This window comes from Euprymna scolopes, chromosome 15 (genome assembly GCF_053919585.1).
Source record: "Euprymna scolopes isolate OS-2025 chromosome 15, ASM5391958v1, whole genome shotgun sequence".
In the NCBI taxonomy this organism is placed as follows: domain Eukaryota; kingdom Metazoa; phylum Mollusca; class Cephalopoda; order Sepiida; family Sepiolidae; genus Euprymna; species Euprymna scolopes.
This window is the reverse complement of record NC_136496.1, coordinates 13,141,074-13,161,298: the sequence shown is the minus strand read 5'-3', so window position 1 is coordinate 13,161,298 and position 20,225 is coordinate 13,141,074. Positions and strand designations below refer to the sequence as shown.

Sequence of the window (20,225 nt, the reverse complement as noted above, 5' to 3'; positions counted from 1 at the left end):
ACCAAAGTCCCCAACCCCGCTCTCTCCATCTCTTTCTCTCTCACACACTCTCTACACTCTCTCACACACACATATAGACCTACTATTAACAACTGCATCTCTAAAAGCCTGTAAACAGTCCCCTCTGTCTCTCTCTCTCTGTCTCCCTTTCTATATCTCTTTCCTTCTTCTCCCTTTCTCGACACACAAACCGATTACTACTATGACTACCATTTCCCTATCGGACCCTTAACCAGAGCAACCGACCCTCCCCCTCTCTCTCTCTCTCTCTCTCTCTCTCTCTTTTCCATCCGACCCAACGCGTAACTAAACAAGGGAACGGGGGGGGGGGAGTTTGAAAGGGATTTGATCACATTATTTCCTTTTTTCTTTTTCTGGGACATAAAAATAAAGCGAGGAGAGGGAAAAGGAAGAAAAGATTAGGGAGTTGGAGGAGAGCACTCCTATTAGTTTTTACACATATTATTATTAGAAGTAGTAGTAGTAGTATTAGCCGCATAAACACTCATTTTAACATTAAAAACAGTTTCTCGCAGGGGGAGGATCGGACCTGTCCTGGTCCAGAACTTTACATTCATCCATCCATGTCTTTTCATTAGTAATTAGTAATACATTAGACCATAATGTATTACGTATGTATATATATTTTGCTTCAACAGTGCTCTATGCGTGAGTAGAGCCTAGTAGAAGTATAGAAATATACTTATGACAAGTGAGCTACACAGGAACGTGTTTCGAACTCGAAAGATTTTGCCCGGCTAAATTATTCATGTGTATATATATCCATCCATCCTAAACAAAAGCAGGTGCCCCGTCCATTTCGTTTTGAACTTATTTAACCCGGATGAGGAGTGGTCAGGTCAGACCCCTTTGTATTGCTTTCTTTCTTAAAAGGAAAAAAAAGTTGTACCCTTTTTCTATTTATCTTTATTGCGACGCCTAGCTCTTCTCTCTCTATTTATTTATTTTGATTGGTGGTCTGGAAAAATAAAATTAACTTGGAATTATTATATTTTTTTTATTTTGTGGTACTGGTAGTGGTCTGGTATCTACAAACACGCGCCACGATAAAAACAAACAACTGGTTTCCCGTTTCTTTTGCTCTTTTTAAGAAAGAACGTGTTATTATTATTATTATTATTATTATTATTATTATTATTAAAATAAAAGGCGACATAAGATAATACGAACAAAAAAAAAAAAATAATAATAACTCCAGGAGGATTTTAAATTTTCACGTTAGTCATCATCCCATGATCTTCTTTTCGGGCTAAAAAAAGGTAAGTAATTACTAGAAATAATATATATATATATATATATATATATATATATATATATATAAGAAAAAAAAACTCTAAAAAAAACTGAAACGTATTTTTGCATATCTGCTTTTCCTTTCTTTGTATTCTATTTTCAAATGTTTATTTTATTTAAAATTCACTATTTTCCACATGCATCCATTTTATTTTATTCACAATCGTTTGTTTTCAAGAAATTTACTTAAACTAACTTTTATCTGTCTATCGTAATTATTGAATTTAGTGCCCGTCCGGCGGTGCAGGTCGATCATCAGTTTCTTCTTCACAAAGAATTGTCGACGATAATATCGAGGAAAAAGAATATGGTTTTTGTCATTTTTCTCGTTTTAACCACGAAATCTCATCATTTTTAAATTATGTCCAAAAAAAATTATAAGAACCGACTTAATAAATTAATAAATAGTTAGGTCGACCACCGTTTATTGCAATGCAAGTTAATATGATTGAATTGTCAATTTTGCTGTGATTCTCTTGGTCCACCCTTATTTAAATTATGGAGAGAAGGTACCGTGGTATTCTTTTTATATAGTATTTTAAAATTAAATTCAAGTTTTACGTTTATTAAATTGTTACGTGAAAGTACAGAATAGTTACAAAACACTTCTTTCCCTATGTTAAGAATGGGTTTCTGAATAACGTTATTATTTCAGCACGGTACCTTCTCTGCATAAGTATTATTTTCATTTTTTTTTTTCAACGCCATCCCCACAATCTATATTAAATGTATCTTGTTTTTTTTTTCTTTTTTTACGACCTGCTCCAGCGTAGTACCCCCCCTCCCCCCAAAAAACTTCCCCATGTTAAGAACAGCTTTCGGAATAAACACTTCAACCTAGAAAGCCATTCCTAACATGGGCAGGTTTGGGGGGGATGTTTATTCCGAAAGCCGTTCTTAACATGGGGAGGTTGGGGGTGTTTATACTACGCTACTGGGGCAGCAGGTCGTAAAAAAAAAAACACCGTATCTTGTTTGCTTAATATGCAGCATTAGCAAACCTTACAAATTCCATTTTCATCAATTTTGACGTTTTATGTATTTTTTTAAATTAAAGATTAATACTTAAAAAATATTTTAGGTAAATAATAGTTTTGGGTATGTTTTACTGTCCAGTTCTTCGAAAAAGTGGTAAAAAAAAAAAAAAAATCCGTGGTAATGCAGAGAGTGATCCGCGCTGTTTTTTTAAAATCGTATTTCCACGTTTAATTAAAGTTTTATGTTTTTTTTTTTATTTTTTTTTATTCAATTGTAAGATTGTATTGTACAGAATAGGTACAAAACACCCTCCCCTCCCCATGTTAAGAATAACTTTTTTTTTTTTTTTTTTTTTAAATAATAACGTTATTATTTCAGCACGGATCACTACTGCAATACTACTGCATAGTGCATAGTACCAAAAAATCGAATATACAACAAAATGTTATCAAAGATAATAAAAGTAAAACATATCCATAGTTTTACAGAACTTGAGCAGATTTAACAGAAAAGCTAACAGATGAAAAAAAGGATAAAATATATATATATGCATACAACAAATGTTACCAACAAGATAACTTACTCTACTCAACCGAACTTAATCTTGCCTTTGGTAATAGTTATTTTTTGTATATTTATTTGAGTGCTTCTTCGTTAAAAGAGCGAAATCCAAGATATTGAATTTTCATCAGAAATAAAACAGTATTTACTTAATTGTCATGTCGCAATTAAACTAAACATTACTACATTATTAAAACATATATTTTGACGAATCCATAGATTGTGATATCCGCCATTGATTATAACAAGATTGACTGACATAAGTTACTTCCCCTGACTTTATGCTGTTTATTCATGGATAAAATTGAAATTTCTTCGAAAACTATTTTCGGCGCTTCTACACTATTGGGACGATATTTCAGAAATCGTAATACTGAATTCCACATGAAAACAATCGTATCTACGAATTCCTCGTATTTTTAAGATGATTATATCTAAAAATTACGAAAATCGATAAGGTAGAAAATTATTAAAGAAAATAAAAAATAGGATTTGATGAAAACGATCGTAAGACGCAGAAGAGTTCAAAACGGAGGTAATTTTCCGTTTTGATTTAAACAAAATAGCGGCAAATTTTCACCTGCTAACACGATTAAAGTTTTTTTTTTTTTTTTTTTTTTTTTTTTTTTTAATAATTCAATAATATCGATTGCATAAAATGGAAACTATCATTGTAATTTATTAGAATTGGCAATAAAAAAAAATAAGTTAAATGAAACTATTGTTTCAAAACATTTATCGACTACAAAATCTCGTCCCAATTCTGCAGAAGACCCCTATTTTCATTAATAATTAATTTTCGATGAAGTAAACATAAAAATTAAGTAGATACTTTTTTTGTTTTTTTGCACATTTGTGCATTATTGTCACGGGAGATCTTTTTGGGTTTCAGTTTAAAGAGCGCACATCAGGGGGAGACAATGCAATTTCAGAAAAACGGGTGCAATAATGATTTTAATTATTAATTAATAAATACGTACTTGTACAGTTTAATCAAGGCATCAAAAAATAAAAATATCGGAAAAAGGTTATATTGTACGTATCCGTTATGGGATGAAGTTCTCTGAAAAAAAAGAGGGGGGGGGGCGGTGTTGTACAATCATCACCCACCTGTGTAATTTGTGTACTGAGAGTTTTTTTTTTTTTTAAATTTTTTCACTGGATTATTATTGATTGGACACTAATTAACCAGATTATATATATATATATATATATATATATAATATATATATATATATATAAAATGAAAAAAAAAAGTCATTATTTCGACATTTGAAAGGTATGCTCACTCTTTAGTTATAACGTTCTGGTAAATCAGTCACCCATTTTGTAACCAATAAAAACGCGTGTATATCAAAACCATGGAAAATAAAAATGACATGAGCCGATCGCATTTGTAAGTCAGAAATATTTTGTTTCTTAAAGAAAAAAAAAAGGATAGAATGAACATGACTTTTTTTTTTTTAATTGTTTTTTATGAAAATAAAGTTTCGAATTTATTTATTTTTAAAAACTTATTTAAATCTTGGGGTTTGTATTATTGTGCACATAGATTCGAAAAGTTGTCAAAAAACAAATAAATGTTATCAAAGGCAGTACTTGTACATTTTAATCAAGACATTAAAAATGAAAATATCGGAAAAAAAGGTTATATTGTACGTATGCGTTTTGGACTGAAGATCTCTGGAAAAAAAATCACTTAATTTGATAGAGTAGTTTTTTTTTATACAGCGAAAAAACACGTTTTTATGACAGCGCGTTGAAGGTAGCCATCTTTGAATTTTTTTAACACGCCACGGTGAGATAACTCGGTTTAAAGCGCCGACTCTCCCTTCCTATATTTAATACTAGCTTTTCTGAGAAAAAAATCTCACTAAAAATCGAACCGGCGGAGTTGTACAACCATCACTCTCATGCGTAATTTCTATACTGATAGGTTTTTTTGAAATTTTTTCACTGGATTATTATTGATTGGACACTAACCAGATTATGAAAAAAAAAAAAAAAAAATTCGACATTTGAAAGGGTTGCTAACTTTTTAGTTACAACGTTCTGGTAAATCGGTCACCCATTTTTTTTTTTTTTTTTTTTTTCTAAATGCGGAAGTGTCTTCGGGAGATATGAAATAGTCCCATGTTGACGAAGCATTAAGCAATGGATTTGGATCAGGAGGCGTACGATATGAAAATTGACAACGGGATGGAAAATTATGAAACATTTCTCCAGCATGTTAGTGAAATTTATAATACTTAAAATTAAAAAAAAAAAAAAAAACAAAGCAAAAAAAACAAAACATACTACATTAAATAAAAACACTAAAAACATATCCAGTTAGGTAGAAAAGTCACTTATATTGCCTTTGCGGTACGTGTACAGTTTAATCAAGACATTAAAAAAATGAAAATATCGAAAAAAAAGGTTATATTTTACGTATCCGTTTTGAACTGAAAAAAATTTTCACTTAATTTTATCAAGTAGTTTTTTTTTTATTTTTTTTTACAGCGGAAAACATGTTTTTATGACAGCACGTTGAAGGCAGACATCTTGAATTTTGTCTTAATTTTTGTTTGAAGTTTAGGAACGCCACGGGAGATAACTCCAGTTAAAGCGCCGACACTTCCTTCCCATCTTTAATACTAGCTTTTCTTCCTAAAAATCGAACCTTTTGCTTGGTATCATAACAAATTGTTTTTTCGCTGTAAAAAAAAAAAAAAAAAAAAAAAAAAAAAAAAAAAATCTACTTGATGAAATTAAGTGAAATTTTTTTTCGGAGAACTTAATTACATAACGGATACGTACAATTTAAACATTTTTCGATATTTTCATTTTTTAATGTCTTGATTAAACTGTACAAGTACCAATTAATTTTCTGTCAAACAGTGATTACTTATTTAAACGAACTTGTACTTAAAATAGCATTCGACCGATCCATCCCCCCTCCCTTCATCCTTGCTGCTCCAATGGAGCAGCATTGCTGAATGCTGCTCCATCCCTCATGTAGGAGAACCAACCAAGCCGGACGATACGAAGTGAAAATAATGAATCTTTTTTTTGTTAATGGTACTACTACAGTTTATCGCCGAAAATGGAGACGCCATTTTTTTTTTCGGACACCTGTCGCCAGAATCAGAGGGCGAAATCAATCTTTTAAACTATGACCGAAGCATGAAATAAAGGTGAAGCTGAGATAAGTAGGTCCCGCAGACGAGCCTCGTTTTGACATTCGGAAAATTTAGGTTAACAACCGGTGAAGCTCCCGAAAAGTTACCCTTTTGAATGGAGATAAATATAAACAATATTTTTAAAATTAATTTCTTAACTTTACTTAGAAACAAAATGTAAACATATATAAACAAAATATTTTAGAAAATAATTTCTTAATTTTAAATAAAAATTGATTGTAAAGAATCTTTTTTTAAAATAATTATTGAAAAATATTGCAAAGTGTTTACATAGCTGGTTCTTTGGGATAATAGGGGCGCCAAAACGGAAAAAGCTTTATAACAAATTAACTTAATAACAAATAAAAAAAATGAACTAGATAACGATTATTTCCGGAAATAACTAATTACTACCTGCTCCAAACGTAGTATACCCCCCCATCTCCCCATGTTAACAACGGCTTTAAAAAAATATTGGGTTTGTATTACTGTACACATAGATTTGAAAAAGTTGTCAAAAAACAAATATATAACAAATAAATATTATCAAAGGCAAGATAAGTTACTTTTCTGCCAAACTGGATATATTTTTTGTGTTTTTATTCAATGTAACATATTTATTCAGCTCGAAAAACATACAGTGTTTACCGATGTATTCGAAAATTCAAGATGGCGTCTCACATCCTCTTTAACACCGTAAGTTTGGAAAAAGGTGTTATAAATAAAAAACTATACAAAATACTATTAAAAACCCGCCGAATATATGTCAACCTATATCACGGTAACATATATTGAGCGAATTTTTAACCGTATTTTATCCGGTTTTTTATTTATAACATCTTTTCCCACACTTACCGTGTTAAAGAGAGAATCAGACGCCATCTTGAATATTTTTTTATTCAATTTTCACCCCAAACAAGGTACAGTGCCACTTTGAAGTAGGGGGCTACTATCGGGTACATAAGTTGCAGGGATATTATGAAGGGAGATGGGCAGCAAGATGTCTGTTCACATTACACTTGAACTTCTGCATGTCAGTACAGTTGGGAAGCAGAATCCCGGAAAGGAAATCCAAAGTAGCAGTTCTGGGGAAGAAACTATTGGACTAGAAGGCTTTCTTACACCTAGGATCTCTATTGTGAAGGGGTGGGATTTAGCTGCTTGTCGGGTTTGTCGGGGTATTTACATCGAAGAGGTACAAGTGCTTGAAGTTCGTTTGAGCATTCCCCATTAAAATACTTATAGAACAAGTAGAGGGGTGACACATTTTGTCGATGGGACAGAGGCTGAAGCTTAGATGATAGTTCAGGACCTATCAGGTTGGCGACTCCCTTTTGAACCCTGTCACGAAGTGAGAGACTAGTATCAAATGCACAAGACCAAATGTTACAACAGTACTCCATACATGGGCTATTGATGGCCTTATAGAGGTACAGGATAATTTCAGGTGTATGTAGGTTTCTTTTTTTCTGTGTGTGTGTGTCTGTGTATGTACACTTTCCTACCGAATAACTCGGTCAATGTTTGGTCTAAAGACTCGAGATTTGACATAAGGGGTATTGAGATTTAGGAAAATCTTTTTAATCAGTTTTCAGCCAGCAATTTGGCTGTCAAGGGGTCAAAGTTCAATGATTTGACCTTTTGAAAACTCTACAAAACTTCTCCGCCAATTTTGTGTCCAAACACTTGAAATTTTAGATGTAGGTTACTTGCACATGGATCAAACTTTTTAATTTGATTTGAGCCCAAAACAATAAAGGTTATGGGGTCAAAATTGGAGTCAAAGTTAAAAATTGACCTCTGCAGTCTCTACCAAACTACTCAGCCAAGTTTTGGTCTAAACATTGGGAATTTTACATTAATTGTATTCAGACATAGGGCAAACTTTTTAATCGGTTTTTGGCCGATAATTTTGCTGCCAAGGGGTCAAAATTCAATAGATTTGACCTTTGTGGTCTCTAGCAAACTATTCAGCCAATTTTGGATCTAAACATTTGAAATTTTACATAAAGGGTATTCAGATATGCAGCAAGCTTTTTAATTAGTTTTTGGGCGAAAATTTAGCTGCCAAGAGGTCAAAGTTGAAAGACTTGATCTTTGCAGACTTTATAAAACTCCTCTGCCAATTTTGGGTCTAAACACTTGCAAGTTTAAATGTAGATTATCTGGACATGAGTTAAACTATTTAATATATATATATACATATGCACATAAAGTTATGAACAGTACATACGGCCCGAGCTGAACTGCTAGTCTATATATATATATATATATATATATATATATATATATATATATATATATATATATATATAATTAGATACGTATTGAACATGTTTGAAGTCAAATAACTGCAACGCAAATTTTTTTATAAAATAAAGGAGTGTTTATTTGTGTTTTTTTTTAAGAAATATATTTTGGAGATATACTCCTTTTTCAATCTATATTTATTTTTCTTCGCCATGATGTTGAGTGGAAGAATGTTCAATTAATTAAGTTCACGTGATGTTAGCTGCGGGTTTTTATGTAGTCGGATAGTAACGCATGGTCGTGCGGTTTGAAAATCTGGGTAGTTTTTTTGTTTATATCCATCAGAAGCGTTGAGTGAAATTTGAAAATAAATTAAGATACGTATTGAACACGTTTGAAGCCAAATAATCATCAACACTCTGATCCCCATCTGGCATCAATTGGGATGGATGGCTCTCGTCTGGGAGAGGCCTCGTGTTTTGACAAGCTTCTGGGTTTGACCTTTACTCCTGATCTGAAATGGAACACGTACATCAAGTCTGTTGCCAAGGTCGCTGGAAAGATGGTGGGATCCTTCTACCGCTCCAGAAGATATCTCACTATGGATGCAATTCTCTATCTATATAAAAGCCAAGTATGTCCAAGGATGGAATACTGTTGCCATATCTGGGCAGGAGCTGCTAAAAACAGCCTATCCTGCCTTGACAGAGTACAAAATAGACTTCGTGGCTTAGTGGGGGATGCCCTTTTCTCTACCCTGCAACCTCTCTCCCGTTGCGAGCCTATCCTTGTTTTATCATTATTTCCATGGCAGGTGCTTGTCTGAACTCCAATCTCTGGTCCCCCCCTCGCCAATCTTTTACGAAAAACACCCGTCTAGCCGAATCCACTGTGAAAAATTTCCCCCACTCTTTATCTGTGCCTAAATCAAAACGTGGATTCCATGAACAAAGCTTCTTTCTTAGAACTGAACGCCTGTGGAACTCTGTTACGTCTGCCTGCTTCCCACCGGACTACAACTTGGATGTGTTCAAGTCCAACGTTAGCAAATTCCTAATGAACCGCCCCCTTAAGTAAACACTTCATCAAATCTCCACACTAACGTAATGTACTTGCAATAACCCTTATCCCTGAGTGGCTTCCGGGCCTTGATAAGTGGTGACCACTGTGTAAAAAAAAAGAATATAAATATATATATTCAAGGTTTTAGGTATTCAAAACTTACAACTAATGAATTTAAACAAGGTTATTAAGAGTGCTCAATAAAAAAAGAGCAAGATATATTTTTTATTGATATAAACAAATTTACACTAAACATGCTAATGTATTCGGACAGATGGTGAGTTAACATCACAAGTCCTTGCCAGGCGACTTAAAAAGTGGTTACTTTGCATGGAAGAAACCAGTCCATATGTTATATAATGGTGTACCACAAACGGCACCAAAATGGGTCTAGTTACGTTATCTAACATGACCAGCACCCATGTAAACTAGTGTATACGTTTTGTGTTTTTTTACGTCACATGACGCATTTTGGTGCTGTTTTTTGTACACCATTATATAATATGGCTCATTTTGGTGCCATGACCAGGATGTTGCTCAGAAGAATAGAAAGTGAGTTTCTTTGCTTGTGTTCTTAACAGTCTACATTGAGAGACATGTCACTCCCTTCCAAGAGGGGAGTAGAGACAACCGTAAAGCCCAACAGCTCTGCTTCAATTCCAAGTTCCAACTCCCTGATCATCAGCTAACCTGATCACATGACTTGCACATAGATCCGATCAGCTGACCGAACCTTCCAGTAAACTTGTCTATGATCTAGCTTTGTTATATTTTGACAGGTTTTATAAATATTCATCATATCTATCTCTCCAGTTAGATAGATAAATTGAGATGGACAGATAGCTAGATCGATAGATAGATAATTTATTCTGTTCTACCTCTATCATAACGCATATATACTTCTTCCCTGGTCCCGACGGCTCTCTTATATCAGGGTTACACTGTTCATTAACACAGGCTCTAATTTGGGAGCATAAAAAACTCTCATGTTTTTTCTTATGTTCGGGTTTCTTATATCCGGTTTACACTGTATATAAAAAACGCTAATCTTTTGACTATTGTATTTCTTTCACTGACAATCTTCCAAAACTCACTACTGAGTGAAAAATATCTTTCCAACTTTTTTTTTTAATAAAACGAACAAAGTTAAATTATTTAAGCAATGAAAGTTTAATAGAACAATGTACTCGTTTTTTTTTTTTTTTAAGGAAGGCTGTTTAAAAAAATATCTGAAGAAATTAGCATGTTTAGACTTTCAAGTATCAACATAAAATTTGCTGTATATTTAGAATTACATAAAAAAAAAAAACACAGAAAAATCTTTATGATGTATATACTCATCACAGAATGAAGATGTCATATTCTAAAAATCATGTGGGTATTGGCTAGTAACTTTTTTATTTGGCTAGTAAGCAAAAATATTTAGTTGTTAAAGGTCAACTAAAGATAAATTTGTCTGTAGAGCCCTGTTTTCATCTATATTGTCCATGCTGTCTCTCACATTTGCGACTGCCGAGGGGGACGAACACAGTAGCTCACAGGAGAAAACTATTTATTTGCGGACTGTTATTCTCATCTTCATAATTGTTGTTTCACGATGTTTCGGCCAACTATTCATCTTCCCTTCGTCAGGTGGTTAAACACGACGGGCTAGGAATGCCGAGTCTCTTTAACTGTATCATCAGTAATTACTGCCTTCCATAGTTGTTGTCATCTCTCCACGTTTTGCCCTTTGGGGTCTGTGGCACAGTGGATAGAGACATTGAATCTCTATGGTTCAAGATGAGCATTGTCTGAAGATAGCAGTTTCAATCCTACCCAAAACAGGCTAGATGATTAGTTGGTCAAAACATGGTGAGGTGGCGACAACTATGGAAGGCAGTAATTACTGAGGACACAGTTAAAGAAACTCAGCATTCCTATCCGACCGCGGTTAATCATCTGATGAAGGCTAGAGGACTAGTAGGCCGAAACATCATGAAACAACAACGATGGAGATGAGAATAACAGTCTGTAAATAAGTATCCAAATGACTCATCTCAAAGAATTCCAATAATAAAACAAGAAAAAACTCACAAGAAAAGACTCAACACGTTCTGTAGAGATCAGTCGAGTTTTGGTGGCGTGTGTGACGACTCTCTAAACGCTAACGTGCACATCTTGGTCACCAGTTGAGGCTCCTTGTCATCAGTTGATGTCACTTCATCTCGGCCTTCTAAAGATCTCTTTATCTGGTCCAAGTTGCAACCTGCCATCAACTGTCCCAAACTGGAAATTGTCCTCAACTGTTGCAAACTCAAGACTGTCCATAAACCGTCTCTAACTATCTTAAACTAACTGTCGCAAAACTAGCTCTAAATATATTCACCTCAACTCCAGACTCTCTGTAAACTGTTGTCAACTATCGCAAAACACACTGCCACTCTTAAATTGTCACAGAACTAGCTTTAAGTTTATTGACCTCTATGTCCGGTCCTTTTTCCCAATCACCGCCACACCTTGATTAACAATTCCTATTTTAGCTTTCCTTTGTGTGCCTTGGTGAACAACTTCCTCCTAATTGTCTTCCTACTAACCTCACTTCCTATCCTTTTGTTCTGCTGATAAACTTATTTACTCTTATTATTATTTTTTCTTTTTTTTATCACTTCCTTACTCTTTGAGTGGGATGGGGGGGGGTTGTCCATTGGATCACTATGTACTTAAAAAATGTTTTTCTCCACACAAGAATTGTATCTCAATCAGGTGATATTTCCAATAATGACTCATAGAGCATTAGGATCAGCATCAACAAGCAGAGACAAATGACTGATTTGAAAGATGATGTAGAGTGCAAGTTTTGCATCAGTTTTTGTCTTTGAGATGATGGATCTAAGAATCTACCAATCTGTCGAACCGAGTTTAAATTCCCAGATTTTGTCTCGGAGGAAAATTCAATAATCCATAATATAAATCTCACCTGTCTGTTTAAATTTATGTATGTATGTATGTTTGTATGTATGTGTATTTGCCTAAAACTTTTGACAGAGGCGATGGATTCTCATGAGATCGGTATCGTTTTGAAGCTCAGCCCTTCAGAAAACAAATATCGAAAAATTGGCTAAAAACATTAATTCTTCACCCTCAACTGGGCAGTTTTCTAGGAGGGGCCGATTTTTTGAGTTGCCATTTTTGCAAGTCATTGTATCGGTTGGAATGACTTTACTAATTTCAACATTCCAAACTTCCAGTTGCATCATGGAGTAGGGGTAAGACATCAGGTTTTCTTGCACTTTCTTTTCCACCTTTGCGTCACGGGTTCGAATCTGCCTGTCTACTACAACTTTTTTTGTTTTTTGCTCAACACACACCTCCAAACACCTGGGCAACGCCAGGCACCCGAGCTAGTCTAATATATAAAAGACTATATGTCTCTGTCCGTCTGTTTCCACATTTTCAAACTTTTCCATAACTAAAAGTCGCAGAGCAGCGCTAGGTGTGTCAGAAATTTCGTGAAAATAGTGAATAATTCCACCCCATCTTTCCAAGCTTATAACTCCTCGAAAAATCTAATTCAAGCCCTAATTTGTTTTTTTTTCAATTAAAGGAGCAAGGACCAAGGTTTCATTAAAAAAAAAAACACAAAACAAACGTGTTTTTTTTTTTTTTTAAAAGGTTTTAAACTTCGGACTTTACAGGTAAATTTCTAAAAAAACCGTTCTTTTTTTTTTGTTTTAAATTTGAATATATTATTTATTGACCTTTTCTCTTCAATTTGTGAGTAAATTAATTATTTACTTTTCGGTGAGTAAATTAATTATTTACTTTTTAATAGAAACTTGAAAATGGGAGGGGGCGTGAATTAAAAAAAAAACGTTTGTCTAAAATATTATATTCGGTTTATTGGAAAGAACATAAAATTTCACATTCACACTGAAAATATCGTAAAAATAGAATGAATAGAAAAATTTTGATAGATTTTTAAAGTTTAAAAATTGAAAAATATTGAGTTCGGAAAATTCATTACTGTTTTTTTAAAAAAAAAAAAAAAAGAATATTTCTATTACTTTTAAAACAACTTTAATAGTTTATTTTGGAAGTATAATCCATAAAGAAAATAAATAACCCACTTTTAACAGAGAAGTCACGAGATTTTTATATTTTATTCGCAGTTTCGTGTTAGGGGTGTCAAAAATTCCTACAAAAATTCTGATACACCTAGAGCAGCGCTATGGGTCTCAAATGATTGGATTTTTATGGACCATACTTTTATGGGCCCTTAGCCGGTTAAAATAGTTTTTTAAGGGGTCGAAAATGTGTCGAATTTGGAAAAAAACTTATAAATTTTGTACATTCATCTTTGTTTATTTTAAATTTTTAATCAGTTCATGTGTGTGTCACATTGGTATGATGGTAACATCACCAGTTTTGAATGTTATAATTTTGCTTTTGGTTTCGATTCTAGCTGATGGCACCCAAATACTTTTTTTTTTTTACTTTTGAAATCCCAACTCTATAATAATATGTACAAAATCTGGATAAATTAAAATATCATATTTAAGCGTATTTTATTATAACAGATCAGCTGGTCACGTGTTACACTAAATGCCTTAGAAATGACCTCGTGATGATGTGGAGATGGGCCAGTCGTTGGGGTACGAGTATCAAGAGGAAAGTCATACCTGAGATGTTGGATGTGGGTGTGGCTCCTTCATTCTCTCCAGATGACGTCTTCACTCTGGTGGCATTCTTTTTTTTTTTTTACATAGGCATCACCACATTCTGGTTGGAACCTTTGTCTTCAGGCCTGCTTCGTTCTTTAATGCGGACATTTATAGCAGACACAAAAACACACAACACAGGTTGCAATTTATATGAGAAATACAATTAACTATTTATTTTTTTTACAAGAAAATATTACAATATTTTTACAAATACAATTAACAAGTGATAATTAACTTTCACAATTAAAACTAACCAACCTTCACTTGTACTGAGAGAGGGGTGCCCCCCCCCCCTAATTTACAGAGAGACAAAAATATACGTCTTACCTCATGCTGTCCGGATGAAAAAGAGATTGAGAAAAAGGAATTATGGGATTGCATTCTGATTGCCTATGTATCCCTCTGCCTACGGCCAAATGACCTCCTGGTCATGCAGGGGGAGGGTGTTAACAACCACCACAACTGGGGCACTAAGATATAGTGCCACATTATGACCGGGCATAGCCGAGTGCCCGCCTGCTAGTGATAGTTAAAAAAAGATGTTCAGCGAAAATTCCCAATTCTGTAAACCCGTCCGAACATGTAAAGTTCTGAGAGCAAACCTAATTGTTATCCGCAAGAAAAATTTATATTGGCATCTCTATGACATAGCTATTTTAAAGCATATGATTTAGAAAGATGAATGAAAACAGTGTTATGAAAATTTTTCGACCAATCAATAGGCTTCTCAAGATTTTCTGAGGCATGAAGTCCATATCAGACTATTATTGCTGCACGTGAAAAACTTGACAACATTTAAAATCCCAGATTTTGTCTTGTAGAAAAAAAAAAAAAAAAAATAATAGAAAAATCCAAGCTAAAAGCAAAATATATATTATTTTAATTGAAATTAATTATTGAGATGAGTATTATTGATTAATTTATTTATTGTGGACTATTATCCTCATCTTTTTCTTAGATGCTGTTTCACGATGTTTCGGCCAACTATTCCTCTGGCCTTCGTCAGGTGGTAACCGTGACTGGATAGGAACTCCGAATAACCCTGATGAAGGCCAGAGATAATGATAATAAGATGATGATGATAGTCCGGAATAAATAAATTAATTAAAGAAAGAATTCTCAATTACATGTTTCGAAAGCAAACCTGTTTGAGAAAGCTTTATTTAACCAATTAGCTTATCTAGTTTATCCTTGAACAGAAAACCATACTAAATACAGTCAAGTCATACGGTCAAGAAAAAATAGATGGAAATCCAATGCTGCCGCATGTGGCAAATTTGGCAACATTTTTCTGAAGCTACACTCTGCTTCGTGCAAATATTTGTGGACAGTCCGAAGTTGTTATTATTAGAACAAGAATAAATGATATATTGCCGCAAATCAATATGCTACTACTACTACTGTAACATGGCCATTACGCTTGAACCATGTCGTTACAGTTCAAACCTCTCTCGGACCCCCACACCGTCTGGTACCATTGAAAAGGAACAAACAAACAAAAATAAATAAATTTGACCCATTTTTTTTGTTTTAACACAAGTCGTTTATTATCGTTACTTTCCAAACAATGCCTACTTCTTGATTTTTTTCTTTTTTTTCTGTTCATTTTTTCTGCCATGAGATTAACAAAACCCTGCCATCTTGACACCAGCTTAAAAGTCCCTCACTGCCACACGTCCATCTCACCCTGCTCGTGTTTTTCTTTCTGTTCCTCCTCACACTGGCTTTAGCCAGCCATTTCTTGCCTTTACACGGTCCTGGATATGACCTTAAACTTTGGTGAGTGTGGAGCCATTCTTTAATTGCCATTGCTCCCAGAGTATCTGTTAGGGTCCCAACTATGGATTAAATAGAAACCGACTTTCTATTAAAAAACTTTTCTTTAAAATAACTGGATTTGACATTAAACACCCTAAAAAGGGTTGATATGCCATAAAACAAAAACAACCAATCAACTTTACACGTCCATCTTCTCCGGTGCTGAATTTTCTTCAATCCCCTCCCTCCGACCAAGTGGAGTATCTTTTTTTTTTTCTGACACAAGCCTGTGTACACTACTTAATTTACATGTGTGCTTTTTGAACTACTGCTGCTAATATCTTTGCAAGCCAGCTATCCTACGGCTCTTGCTGATATTTTCCCACACATTCATACACGTTCTGTTACACTACTACTTACTGCACCATTTGACGTCTTCTGTTCCCAGTTGCTGGAGTTGGATGCCTTGTCGTGTTATCCTTAGTGTGGATGGCTGTTCTTAAGCATTACGATCATTGACCAAATCATGATCATTGACCAAATCATGATCATTGACCAAATCCTCTGTGAGTTTTACAGCATGGAGGTCAGCCTTGATGATGTTTAGCCATAGCTTCTTGGCCATCTGCGGTATTTGTCTCTGTCATCAAAGTAAACGTGGATTCCATGAATAAAACTTCTTTCTTAGAACTGCACGCCTGGGGATGGGGGGGGGGGGCATTGTTTGGGTGCCATCATCCAGAAGTGAAACTGAAAGAAAATAAAAAAAAGAGCAAAATTTGCTCAGAAATATTTCAAAAGAAGGTACCGTTTTATTAACAGGTTTTAAAAATTCTTTGAGCTGGACTTATGACCCTGGAATCACGCCAGAGCTCATCATTGCAACAAGCCAATAGAAAGCACCGCTCAGCATTAGAATATTCTAGAACCCTCCCGTTATTTCTTGAAGATTCTGAAAAGTTTTGGGGCGTTTTGGATTTTTGTAAATTCTTCTATTTCTTTTTCTCTGCTATTGTAGATTTTTGTGAAAGAAAATTTTTCTGAAATGACAAATTAGACCTTTCTATTAAGGAAAGTTAAATGAAGCCCTCATTATCCTTGCAGTACAGAGACCAATGCTTCAATCTCAGAATTGGAAACCCAACAGTATCTTTTCCCTCTCTGGATTTATTTGAAACTAGCATGGATACCCGACATTGTCCAGGTGGAGAGAAGTGGTATACTAAAGATATTAAGCACCCCCCCCCAACCCTTAAAAAAAAAATAAATGAACTTTTGTTTCAATCAAAATAGCAACAAGTGCTCGTACAAGTGCAAAAAAAAAAAAAATTAACCGCACTAGGCAGGCTCGAAACTGTAATGCGAAAGAGGCAAAGGAAGTGAAAATAAAAAAAGCTAATGTGTTAGCTATCAGGGCCACGACAACTTATGATGTCATGATGGGTCGAAATAACATGTTAAACGTCCATTGAGATTGTTAGGCGTATGACTTGCAAAAATGTTAACGCAAAAAGTGACTCCTCCTTGCAAAAAAATGGCCCAGTTGACCAGCATAGAATTAATCTTTTTGGCGAATTTTTCAATATTTTTCATCCAAGACATTGATCTTTCTAATGATACCAATTTTTTAACCGTCCGATGCATCACTCAAAAGTTTTTGGCAGACACACAAACACACATTTTCCCTTTTATATATTAAACTAGCGAGGGGTACCTGGCGTTGCCCGGGTGTTTGGAGGTGTGTGTGAAAACTCGGGGGGGGGGGTTAAAATAAAAAAAAATGTTTTGGTAGGTAAGTATGAGGATTGAACCCAAACCGTTGAGGCAAAGTTGGAAATTAAAGTGTGAAAAAAAAAGAGTGCGACGGTTTTAACCATTGGGCCACCACGAGATGCTAATGGAAAGACGTTTGAATTTATTTAATTACTTGGATTTGGCAGGTGCACGTTTTAATGGCTTAATGAGGTCAAGTTTGACTGCGGGATGGTATTTCATTTACTGCGGGAACGCTTTTTTTATTTTAATTTTCCCAAGATGTTATAGGAAAAAGACTAACCCACATGCGGCGAGCGACAAATGTTGAATATTTATCTTCCCGAAGTCGACTAAATTAAATAGACAGGCAAGCTCCATTGTTAACTCTGAGATATTACGATTTATATGTGATATAAAAAGTTTTAAGAAGTTGTGAACCGACCGACCGCTTCTCTGAAAAAAGCTTTTTGTAGACATACAGAAAAAGCGAACACACATACACACACATATTTTCGCTTTTATATTTATAGACTAGCCTGTGTGCCCGGCATTGCCTGGGTGTTTGGAGGTGTGTGCTGAGCAAAAAAAAAAAAAGTAGTAGTAGGCAGGCAGGATCGAACCCGTGATGCGAAGGCAGAAAAGAAAGTGGAGGTGTGTGTAAGGGTTAGGGTGTTGGTTGAGCAAAAAAAAAAAAAAAAGGAAAAGTGCGAGCGCAAAAAAAAAAATAGCTGTAGTAAGCAGACTCGAACCCGTAATGCACCAGAGGAAAAAGAAGTGAAAAAACAAAAAAAAACAACCAGTCTTATCGATGTGCCTACCGTGGTTGTGACGTCATGGACGATCGAAATAACGCCTTTTATACGATGTCGTTGACGTGAGATTTGAATGATTTGCAAAAAATGCCAACGAAAAAACCGATCCTCCTTGTAGAAAACTGCCCAGTTGAGGGTGAAGGATTAATATTTTGGGCCAAATTTTCGATATTTGTCGTCTGGAGTGTCGAGCTTCAAAAAGATACTTATCTCATGAAAATCCATCGCCTGTCGAAAGTTTTAGGTAGACATACAAACAAACAAACAGGTGAGATTTATATAATAGATTAACATATAGGAGGAAAACCTAGAAGTAAATAAAGGGTTAGAAATTCCATCAAAATTCCCGAGTTTGACAGAAACATTCCTGAGTTTGACAAGATACACCGAAACGTGAAAATAATACTTAAGATGAGAACAGTAGTCTGATAAATCGAAATAATACGAATAACCAATCCTCATCTCAAAAATGCAGAAACATCATGTTTTTGTCATGTTGCATTTAAATTTCTATATGTTTTCTGGAGTGGGTGCAGGAAGTGACTTCCAAAAGCAAGTTGTCAAAGAAAAGGAGCTGTTAGAATGGATAATCTTCCGATATGTAGGAACTTCTACATTGAAGAGGTGGAATTTTGCTGCTAATCGGGTAGATTGAAGTTATTTTTGTAGAGAGGGTTCATCGAAACATAAGTGGAACTACTTGTAAAGCAAACACAAGAATGCAACACTGCATCAGTTTGGCAGATAGTGCGGAACCTGTTAGATTAGAACGAGCAATAGGACAATTCCAATACTTTCCCAATTCTGTTTTAAATTCCCAATTCCAATACAATTACCGATTCCGTTCAAAATTTCTAATTCTGCTAAAATTACCGATTCCAAAATTGCCAAAAGAAACATGTGGAGGGAGTATTAAGCAAAGAGTCCGCACAATGTTCCTTTTTAATTTCACAAACTTAATGTCCTTTCTTTCTTTTATTTTTATTGACTCCCCCACCCCCAACAAAAAAGGGATTGAACCTTGTAATTCATTTTCATTCGTTTGTTCGCACTTTTCTCAATAACCACGCCTTGGATTTTTTAAAAAACTTTGCACCAGCATTAGTCATGGTGAAAGTAAATTTTTTCCAGAACAGATTTTCCAGGATAACTCTGGTTGCCCCATTAGGGGACATTATAGGGGAAAATTACTCCCAAATCATTCATTCATTTATCTGCACTTTTCTCAATAAACACAGCTTGGATTTTTAAAAAATTTTGCATGAACATTAGTCATGGTAAAAGTAAATTTTTTGCTAGTGGAGGGGAACTCCGCATGCTTGGCTTGTTCTATTTAAGATTGATAAACTCTTTGTGAGATTTATTTATCTATATTTTTCACTTGTGACAATTTTATCAATATCATTTTTACTGTACCATATTTTTTTTTTTTTTGGTATTCATTATTATGACTAGTAAATTTTTAGTTAAAAATCAATAAATATTTACCGTTTTAAAATTACTAATCTAATATTATGACGGTTATTCCAAAAGTAAAGCCTCCTTTTTTTTAAAAAACTCAAAAAGTTGAGGAGCTATGAAAGAAAAAGTGGTACCATTAAGATGAGCAGAATTTAATTTTCTACATAGTCACTTCTGATGCACATTCATGACAGATACGTCATTGAAAAGGTTGCTTGTTTTAATGGTCTACTGCCGTTTTCTTAACTCTTCAACTTTTTGAGCTTAAAAAATATAGGCTTTGCTTTTCTTAGAGTTTCATACCTTCAATATCTATAACAGGTAGATGAAATTTTCAGATCATGAATGCATAAATTCGGCCATCATAATAATGCAATTTGTAATCTCCTCTGATCCAGTTGGGCAGAATG

General features: G+C 34.5%; 1 protein-coding gene across 2 annotated transcripts in view; it reads left to right on the top strand.

Moving 5' to 3' along the window:
* Window positions 1–497: 497 nt before the first annotated feature.
* The window catches only part of LOC145293730 (ciliated left-right organizer metallopeptidase-like), a 109,027-nt gene continuing 89,299 nt past the window's right edge, over window positions 498–20,225 (top strand). The window contains exon 1 of one of the 2 annotated variants that reach the window (XM_080140181.1): window positions 498–859. The gene's annotated coding sequence lies outside the window, so the exon portion shown is untranslated. Of the gene's footprint in view, window positions 1,281–20,225 lie in introns of both variants that reach the window. The other variant, XM_080140180.1, reaches the window with a different exon arrangement.